This window comes from Mustela nivalis (genome assembly GCF_964662115.1).
Source record: "Mustela nivalis genome assembly, chromosome: 4".
NCBI lineage: Eukaryota > Metazoa > Chordata > Mammalia > Carnivora > Mustelidae > Mustela > Mustela nivalis.
In genome coordinates, this window is record NC_139023.1 from 104045803 (window position 1) to 104056448 (window position 10646).

Below are 10646 nucleotides of genomic sequence, written 5' to 3' on the forward strand. Positions count from 1 at the left end.
GGCTCTCCAAAGAGCTAACATTTGTACTGAGACCTCAGTGATGTAAAAAAGCCAACCACAGAAATATTAAGGATCAGAGCACTGCAGTTAAAGGACACTCCAATTGCAGAAATCTTACAGTAGGAAAGAGCTTGGCTCTTTCAGGGAACACCATAAGATTTCTGTAGCTGGAATATGGATAAAGTGGTGTAATATGACTTTAATGAGATAAGTAGGAGCCAAATCACATAGGGCTTTGAATAGGTCATGGGGATCTATCTACCCATGGAATAAGTTTGGAATTCATTTAAAGCGTGATGATAAACAAGCAGGGAGTTTTCTGGAAGGGAGTAATATAATCTGATTTACATTGAAAAAAAGATGTGTTCTTCCTGTTATGTGGTTAATGTATCATAGGGATTGGGGGAAAAGAGTAGTAGCAGAAGATAGTTGTGATCCAGGAAGAAATGACAGTAGTTTGGTCTTAAGTGGTATAAGAAGTGGATGGGTATGAAATGTATTTGTAGGCAGAACCTACAGACTTGATGATGATACGAATATTGGGGTGAGAAAAAAAGAGAAGCTCCTAGGCTCTTCTCTTTAATTTGAGTGGATAATTGTGCCATATACCAAATGAAAAAGACTAAAGAAGAAAATGTGTGTGTGTGTGTGTGTGTGTGTGTGTGTGTGTGTGTGTGTAGGGGAGGGTTTTTACTTTGCTCACCTTCAGTTTTGATATGTTTATTAGAAATCCAAAGTAAGTCCTGTGTCTTGAGTTCTGTGTAAGGAACCAAAGATACAAAGTTGAGATTTATCAGCACATAGAAAAAAACTACCTGGAGAAAGTGTATTCATAGAAAGCATTCCAATGATTAGAGGTAAAACAGAAGAAAAGAAGCAAGCAAAGGAGATGGTGAAGGAGTAGCTCAGGAAGTAGGAAGAAAACCCAAGAATGCGGTGGCCTAAGAGCCAAGACAACAAAGCATGGCTAGTGTTATTGAAACATACTGAAAAATCAAATAAAGAGATCTGATCATTGGATTTTGGCAACATGTAGTAGTTATGTGCCTTGACAAGCAAAATGAAGAGAAAATGTAATGCGAAGAAATAAGTAGCACTATAGATATCTCATGATATTTCATGAAGAAGAGTGAGAAATGTAGGTAATAGAGGAATATGTGGGGTCAAAGTAGAATTCTCAAAGATGGGAATACTGAAGTGTGTTTCTAGGCTAATGGGAATTATTCCATAGAGGAGAAAAATTATAGTATAAGAGAGAATGTGTATATTTTAAGAGTGAAGTCTTTGATAAAACAAGAGGGAATAGGATCCAGGGAATATGTAGATGTATTGGCTCAGAAACATGAACATAAAATTTATAGTAATAGGAAGAAAGGCAATGAGTATAGATAGCCATGCAGGCAGATGAATAGATTCAGTGATCTCAGGAGAGAGTTTCTGCCTGATACTGATTCTCTTTTTCTCAAGAAAGTAGAAGGTCTGAGGCTAGATCAGTAAGGAGAGAGAGGAAGAATGTTTGAGTAGAAGGTTTAAGGGGTGAGAAGAAGACATAAAATAGACATTTTATTTTATTATTTTTTTTAAGACTTTATTTATTTATTTGACAGAACACAAGCACGGGGAGCAGCAGGCAGAGGGAGTGGGAGAAGCAGGCTTCCCAGAGCAAGGACCCTGATGCTGTGCTTGATCCTAGGGCCCTGGGATCATGACCTGAGCTGAAGGCAGACACCTAACTAACTGAGCCACCCAGACGCCCTATAAAATATCATTCTAAAGGACAGAAGGCTGTCATACATGCCTTGGTCTGTGTGGGCTGCTCTAACAAAATAGCATAGACTAGGTAGCTTATAAACAATTTTATTTCTCATAGTTCTAGAAGCTGGGAAGTCCAAGATCAAGGTGCTGGCAGAGTCAGTGTCTGGGGAGAACCCTATTTCTGGTTCACAGTAGCCAAAATGGAATAAGCTCTCAGGAACTTTCATCCAGGGTATTTATCCCATTCATGAGGGTTCTGTCCTCATGACCTACTCATATACCAAAGACCCCTACCTCATAATGCCATCACATTAGGGGTTAGGATTTGAACATATAAATTTTGAGGGGACACAAATATTCAGTCAATAGCAATACTAGAAAAGCATAGAGTACATAGCTGGGTAGGATCAAGTGCCCATTTGAGATTTGTGGCCTTATTAGTGGGTAGCTGAGATAGGGTGGAGGAAAAGATCATAATAGCCAAGGAGTCATAAGACCAGACTGTTGGGAGGGTTGGCTACCTGGTTATTAGTGATAAATTAGTGACTGAGCAAGTTCTTGAACCCAGATATCCTGACTTCCCAGCTCAATAGGTTACCATTTTATTGATAAATGACTCACAGCATTATTCTTTGGTGCCACCTCCCCTTCCAGTTAACATTAAAAAAAAAAAAAAAAAGACTTGATTTTTTTTTTTTGATCCATGTTTCTAAATTCTAGATTTTCATAGGCTGCTGCTTTTTTCTCTCTTATCCCCTTTAATATTTACTTGTTAAATTTTAGGTTTGATTTTGTTGTGTGGGGGCTTTTCTTTTAACCACTTCCATCAATATGTGTATATTAAATTGCAAAACCCTAACTCTTAAATAGTAAAGTGGGGATGAAGGATGAAATTTGGAAATCCTGTTGCCTATAGAGCTGGAATGACCAGTAATAGGGAGACTTAATTTGCATTTACTCATATAATAATAATAATAATAGTATATAACAATAATAGACAGCATTCGGGTAGCCTTTTGCATTTTATAATATGCTTTTTTTTCTTATTTTTAAAAAATTTTTAATTTTTTTATAAACATATAATGTAATTTTAGCCCCAGGGGTATAGGTCTGTGAATCGCCAGGTTTACACACTTCACAGCATTCACCGTAGCACATACCCTCCCCAAAGTCCATAACCCCACCACCTTCTCCCGACCCCCCTACCCCCAGCAACCCTCAGTTTGTTTTGTGAGATTAAGAGTCACTTATGGTTTGTTTCCCTCCTGATCCCATCTTGTTTCGTTTCTTCTTCTTCTACCCCCCAACCCCCCACGTTGCATCTCTACTTCCTCATATCAGGGAGATCGTGTGATAGTTGTCTTTCTCTGAATGACTTATTTTGCTAAGCATGATACCCTCTAGTTCCATCCACATTGTCGCAAATGGCAAGATTTCATTTCTTTTGATGGCTGCATAGTATTCCATTGTTTATATATACCACATCTTTATCCGTTCATCTGTTGATGGACATCTAGGTTCTTTCCATAGTTTGACTATTGTGGACATTGCTGCTATAAACATTGAGGTGCACGTGCCCCTTCAGATCACTACGTTTGTATCTTTAGAGTAAATACCCAGTATTGCAATTGTTGGGTCATAGGGTAGCTCTATTTTCAACTTTTTGAGGAACCTCCATGCTATTTTCCAGAGTGGTTGCACTAGCTTGCATCCCAACCAACAGTGTAGGAGGGTTCCCCTTTCTTCGCATCCTCGCCAGCATCTTTCATTTCCTGACTTGTTAATTTTAGCCATTCTGATTGGTGTGAGGTGGTATCTCATTGTGGTTTTGATTTGTATTTCCCAGATGCCGAGTGATGTGGAACATTTTTTCATGTGTCTGTTGGCCATCTGGATGTCTTCTTTGCAGAAATGTCTGTTCATGTCCTCTGCCCATTTCTTGATTGGATTATTTGTTCTTTGGGTGTTGAGTTTGCTAAGCTCTTTATAGATTTTGGATACTAGCCATTTATCTGATATGTCGTTTGCAAATATCTTCTCCCATTCTGTGAGTTGTCTTTTGGTTTTGTTAACTGTTTTCTTTGCTGTGCAAAAGCTTTTGATCTTGATGAAATCCCAAGAGTTCATTTTTGCCCTTGCTTCCCTTGCCTTTGGCGATGCTGCTAGGAAGATGCTGCTGCGACTGAGGTGGAAGAGGTTGCTGCCTGTGTTCTCAAGGATTTTGATGGATTCCTTTCTCACATTGAGGTCCTTCATCCATTTTGAGTCTATTTTCATGTGTGGTATAAGGAAATGGTCCAGTTTCATTTTTCTGCATGTGGCTGTCCAATTTTCCCAACACCAATTGTTGAACAGACTGTCTTTTTTCATTGGGCACTCTTTCCTGCTTTGTCGAAGATTAGTTGACCATATAGTTGAGGGTCTCTATTCTGTTCCATTGATCTGTGTGTCTGTTTTTGTGCCAGTACCATACTGTCTTGATGATGACAGCTTTGTAATAGAGCTTGAAGTCCATAATTTGGCTTTCTTTTTCAATATTCCTTTGGCTATTCGAGGTCTTTTCTGGTTCCATATAAATTTTAGGACTGTTTGTTCCATTTCTTTGAAAAAAAAATGGATGGGATATTCATTTTATGTTTTTATTTTCTCTTATCTCTTTTAATTTTATAACTACCTTTTTCAGATGAGGACACTGAGGCTCAGAAAGGTTAAGGGTCTTGATCAAGGACACCTACCTAGTAAGTGGCAGAATTATTAACCACAGTGTTCTGACAACAAGTCCCATATTTTTTACTGTAGTAGTTTGTCTCTTTGCTTTTTATACTTTATTATGTCCAAAATGATATCAAAGAAAAACAGCTAGGTAGAAAGTAATGGCTGGCAAGAGGCCTTTTACAATTCAAAAACTTTTTCTGTATGTTTAAAATTCAACAGGTAATGAGATTAGATAATTACCTACCATCTGTGTTAGGTAATTGAAAGAACTCAGAGATGATTATGAAATCACTGATTTAATCTAGTAGGGAAATGCAAGTCACTAAACAGCATTTCTTGCACCCTCTCCCAAGCACATTTTATATGTGCTTCCACAATACCCTGTATTGACTAAACTCTATGTACAAAGGAGAATGAATTCAGTACCAGTTACACAGTGGGCTGTCAGTGAATATTTGTCAAATAATAGCATGATGATAGTTAAACGAGCAATTGTATATGTGCTGCCGAAGCGAGCACAAAACGAGCAATTGTAATAATGAGATGAATGCTGTGGTAAGGGATGGATGCTGTGATAAGGATTCATCCTAAAGGGAAATTCTAAAGGGAGGAGCTCAACACTGATAGAGAGTTATTTGTACAAAAAACAGTGGTATAGGGTTGGAAGACAATATACAGAATATATAAAGTCTCAGAGATATGAGGGTTGGCAAGTTTAAAGAACTAAAATACAGCTGAAGTTTAAAAAGCCAAGTAAAAAATGAGATTGGCAAGGACAAGTTTAGCCCTTATTAAAGTGAGTTCCATAGCTGAGTTTGAGTTTGGACATTTTTCTTCTATGGGGAGCCATTGAGAAATATTAGGCAGGAAGTTGCCATAATCATGCTATATTTTAGATTATGCTGCACTGTGGACATTAAAAAGGGAGGCCCAAGACTGGAAGTAGGGAGAACCAGTTGAAACATCATTACAGAGCTTATGGGAAAAGGTGCCTATAGCCTGGACTGGAACAGCAGCAATTTATAATGAGAGCAGTGGACAAAATTTTCAGTTACTTAGGAGCTTGTATTAACATGATTTACTAATCAGTGGATATCAGCAGGGAAGGAGAAGGAATGACTCCTTGGTTTCTAGTTTCAGCAACAGGTAGATGGTGGCTTTGTTCTCTGAAATAGGAAATTCTCTGAAGAAGGAATAGACTTAGTGGGGGAAGGTTTTGAGTTCAGTTGTGCATATATTGAGCTTAAGATGCTTGTAAACACAATGAAGTAGAGATATCCAGTAAGTACTTAAATACACTATTTAGAAACTCAACAGAGCTTCTCTAGGCAGACTCATCAGCATATTGCTCATAATTGGAGCCATGAGAATAAAATAAATTTCTTAAGAAATGTATATAGAAGAAGAAGAGAAGAGGGGATAGGGAAGAGTGCTGAGGAACCCCAACACTCAAAGGATGGATAGAGAAAAAGAAGACCAAGAAAGGACAACCAGAGAGCTAGAACGAAGGTTGGACAAGTGATAATGTGATGTGAGAATTCAAAAAAAGAAAGACGACTTAGTTTTGTGCAATGCCTTATAGGAAATTCTGTTGGAAAGACCCTTAACCAATACATTTCATTTACAAAGAAGAGATGCAGTGGTAAAGTATTACAAGCAAAGAAAACAAAAAATGCATGGGAGAACAAGTAACAGTGTAATGTGACTGAAATGTAGAATCAAGAGAACTAGAGAGAAAACCATGATAGTTTGATGCCCTATCGTGGAAAACCACGGATTCTGGGTAAATTGTTGGTAACTTTACTATTTGGTGAGGAAAACCATTATGGTTAGGGCTAAGGGAAAGACAAGGATATAAAACATGTTCTGAACCCTGGAAAACCGTACCATTTTATTGTAGAAACATGATCTCGGCACCTGAAAAGAATAAAAATTCAAGATAATACCTGATTAATGAGAACAAACACCTAATACTATAGGAATTTTAACAGTGGCAAAGTCGATTTGAATTGGAGTACTCATTTAGTCCAGATTTGTATTGTCCTGATTAAATAATAATGCCAACTAGTCATTATCTTAAAAACAAAACAAAAAGTCCTGTTCTAATTTGAATGCTCTGTATAAAGAATATTCTCTTTGTAGATACAACTTTCAAATTCATTTGTTCAGAAAGGCTTATACTAAGTTTTTACTTGATGATCTTTGACATACACTCAAAAAGACTTCTTTGTATGAAAGATAACAATAGCTCCAAACATCCTAAAATAATACATGTAAATACACATTGATGCTTATGCTTTACCTAACATTCATTTAATAAATATATGTTAAATGAGCATTATGTGTCAGTAATACTTAGTGACTCTGGGCATGGGCTACATATTGAAACACACCTGAATTCAAATCCCAGTTCTGCTTTCAATGGAAGGAATAAAAGCTGCAATCTCACTTAGAATAGTTTATACTTAATTCTAAGTATTAAGATTTTTTGAAAGAAATTTCAGTTATTATGTATCCAATTATTAATACTGCTGTCAAACTTAATTGATATTTTTACATCTGTAGGGGAGAGAAATAAGGAATGATTTTAAAGCATTTGGCTAAACCACAGAGTGAATGATCCATACTTAAAAGAACTAAGAATTGGCCATAAATTTTGCTGAATGGTAGGAATAAAGTCAATAGATGTCGCCGTTGCACAATACTGCTTCAAAATGATAAACAGTATAGAGTACAAGAACACAGACCAAGGAAAGACAACTAGTTGTTTCTATTATATGATATACATACATACATACATACATATATACATATTTATATAAGATGTGTCGGTAGTTCCCAAGCAACATGTGTTGATATTCTCTCATGCTGTTTCTTAGTAAGTCCACAAGTGAATAGAAAGGAGCGTAGACTTAAAAGTGGCAAAAACCTTTGATCATCTAACCTCCTCCCTCTCTCCCCCATTTTACAAGTCTGGACAAGGAAGTGAAGTGACAAGAAATTGACTCAATACTATGTAGCAGAAAGCTTGGATTTCCCAACTTTATGATACCATACTGTTTCTGTTAACATTTATAATAAAAGAGACATTCTAATAAAACCAGAGCCTCTTAAATCCATCAAAACTTTCTACCACTTTAAAAGCAAAGTCTAACAATATGATAGCATCCCCCATTTCTAATAAAAATTATCAGTTGAATACCATAGCTTTTGCTATGAACTGTAAAAACATCTCACTTTATCCCCATAATAGCAAGATATGTAGTCTATATTTAATTATTTCTGTCTTATTCCAAAAAATATTTTTTTTAAAGATTTATTTATTTATTTATTTGACTGAGAGAAATCACAAGTAGTCGGAGAGACAGGCAGAGAGAGAGAGAGGGAAACAGGCTCCCTGCTGAGCAGAGAGCCCAATGCGGGACTCGATCCCAGGACCCTGAGATCATGACCTGAGCCGAAGGCAGCGGCTTAACCCACTGAGCCACCCAGGCGCCCCCAAAAAAGATTTTTAAGAAATTTATTGAGGGGCACCTGGATAGCGCAGTCCGTTAAGCATCCCACTCTTGGTTTTGGTTCAGGTTGTTATCTCAAGGTCGTGGGATTGAACCCCTCATCGTGCTCCACACTCAGCATGGAGACCGCTTGGGATTCTCTACCCCTCCCTGCCAACTCTCTTAATCTCTGTCTCAAATAAATAAAGTTTTAAAAAGAAGCTTACTGAAATAAATATATCATAAAATTAATAATGAAACTGAAGTGATCATAAAAGATACTAGAATATAAAAACCACTATTAAGTCTTCTTTTTGTTAATATATGAAAATCATGCCCTAATGTCTAGTAGAATCAGATTTGATTGGCTAGTCTCAAATTTTGTTCTGCCTTCTCTACCTGTGAGCACAAAGTAAGAAGAGTAGATAGTATTATGCTCATTAAAAGATAACCAGATACTATAATTTCCCCCAAGATCATGCAAGTAGTATATTTCTGATTTCAAAGCCCTCATTCTTTCCATTTTGCTGGCTATCCAGACATATAATGAGAGGACTCCTAACAGGATACAGTCACTGTAACCCCTAGACACCTGGATTGCCACAATTCTGATTTATACAGGTAGGCTATTGTTTATATCAAATTTATTTTGAAAATTGCACAGAGTTGTTGACAAGATTTATTCTGTCAAGAAACTGACTCCTAAGAATTTATTAAAAGAAAGATAAATGTTATGAGCTTATCTACATTTTAAATTACAAAATTTGTATTGTATTAAGGAAATTGGCATTTGAAAAATTGATTATCTAAGAAAAAGACATCTCCAGGGGAAGTGAGAAGTCCAAAGGAAAACAGAGAGGAGATATCTAGAGCAAAGAGGAAAACAGATAGGCACAATATTTAAAAAGAAAGAAGGGGGCAATGGGGAGAGAGCTAAAGCTCATATATCCTCCTAGTCTGCTTCCGATCCCTAAATTACTCAGGTATCTGGATTTTCCTCTTTATCTTCCCCCTTTTTTGTACCAAAAATCTTTTTAAAAATCTTTAAAAATCTTAAATCTTACCTTAGCCAGGGTCCTAGCTCTCCAAACCTTCCTTTCTTCTTAACATGCAGAAATGTTTCTGTTTTTGTTGTCATCTTGAGTATGTGGCATTTTAAAATTCTCAGTTCTTGGGGCACCTCGGTGGCTCAGTGGGTTAAGCATCCACCTTCAGCTCAGGTCATGATCTCAAGGTCCTGGGATCGAGCCCCACGTCGGGCTCTCTGCTCAGCAGGGAGCCTGCTTCCCCCCTCCCCACTCTCTGCCTGCCTCTCTGCCTTTTTGTGATCTCTCTGTCAAAAAATAAATGGAATCTATAAAAAAATAAAATTCTCAGTTCACTCCATATTTGTTTCAAAAATATTTATTAAGTGCTTACCACATAATAGATCAAGGGTAAAACTGGTTATTGTCCCTTCTCTCGTGGAGCACACAACTTTCCAGTTCCCTCCAAGATGTAATAGGTTCACTGCAACCTCTTTTTTTCACTGCTCACAGTAAAAACTCTAGACAAAACCTGAAGAGCAACTACATGAAGATCAAAAAGTAAAAAAGCAAGTGGATTGTGAAGAAGAGTCAAAACTACAAGACTGAATTTCTTTTGCAGCTTTGACCTGAAGGCAGGCTCCAGTCATAAAACCAATGCAATGATAGCACAGGAGGCCAAAACTACAATAGAAAACCTATTTTTATGACCTGCAGATGTGGGAAAATGGAGTCTATAGTTTAAAGAGAGAATGAGGAATCCTCCTTATTGATGTTTTCCTTTTGTGATTTTTCCCCATTAATTAATTAATTAATGATTTTTCCTCTATTAATGACATTATGGGCTATTACAACTCAGAGAAAAACCAGAGTTTTTCAGATGGCCTGAAAACCATATTCAGACCAAAGAAACCAGGAAAAAAGACCTTGAGAGATAGCAGGGTATATAGGATATAGGTATATAGATATAGGAGAAGAAAAGAACTGGAGAATGAGTTTCCTTACCCATCCAGGGGCTTTGGGTCATCTCCATCTGTGCATGCATGAGACAGAACATTGAAAATAGGAACAGACTCAAAGGAACCCTAGAATTTTTAGTTAGCAGTTAGCAGAAAAAGATGTTAAAATTACTATGACTGTAAGAACTAAAACTAGGAAACTTAGAAGAAAATATAGAAGAAAACCTCATGATATTAGATTTGGCAGTGATTTCTTTGATTAGATAGCCAAAGCACAGGCAATAAAAAATATAGATACATACTTTGGACTATATCAAAATTTAAAATGTTTGTGTGTTGAAAAACACCACCAACAGAGAGACAAGACAAGCCACAGAATGAGAGATAAGTGCAAATAATTTATCAGGCAAGTGATTAATATCCAGAATATATAAAGAACTCTTACAACTTGAAAACAAAAATGAATAACCCAGTTAAAAACTCGGCAAAGGGGTGCCTGGGGGGCTCAGTCACTTAAACCTCTGCCTTCAGCTGAGTTATGATCTCAGTGTCCTGGGATGGAACGCCGCATCAGGTTCCCTCCTCAGCAGTGAGTTTGCTTCTCCCCCTTCTTCCCCCTCTGTGATCTCTCTCTCAAATAAATAAATTAAATCTTTAAAAGAAAAACTGGGAAAAGGACTAAAATGATATTTTTTTCT

The 10646-nt window shown here is 37.0% G+C and overlaps 1 protein-coding gene across 3 annotated transcripts in view; it reads left to right on the forward strand.

Annotated features, from left to right (window-relative positions):
* SLC9B1 (solute carrier family 9 member B1) overlaps positions 1-10646 on the forward strand; it is a 65983-nt gene that overhangs the window by 1635 nt on the left and 53702 nt on the right. The window lies entirely within an intron of this gene.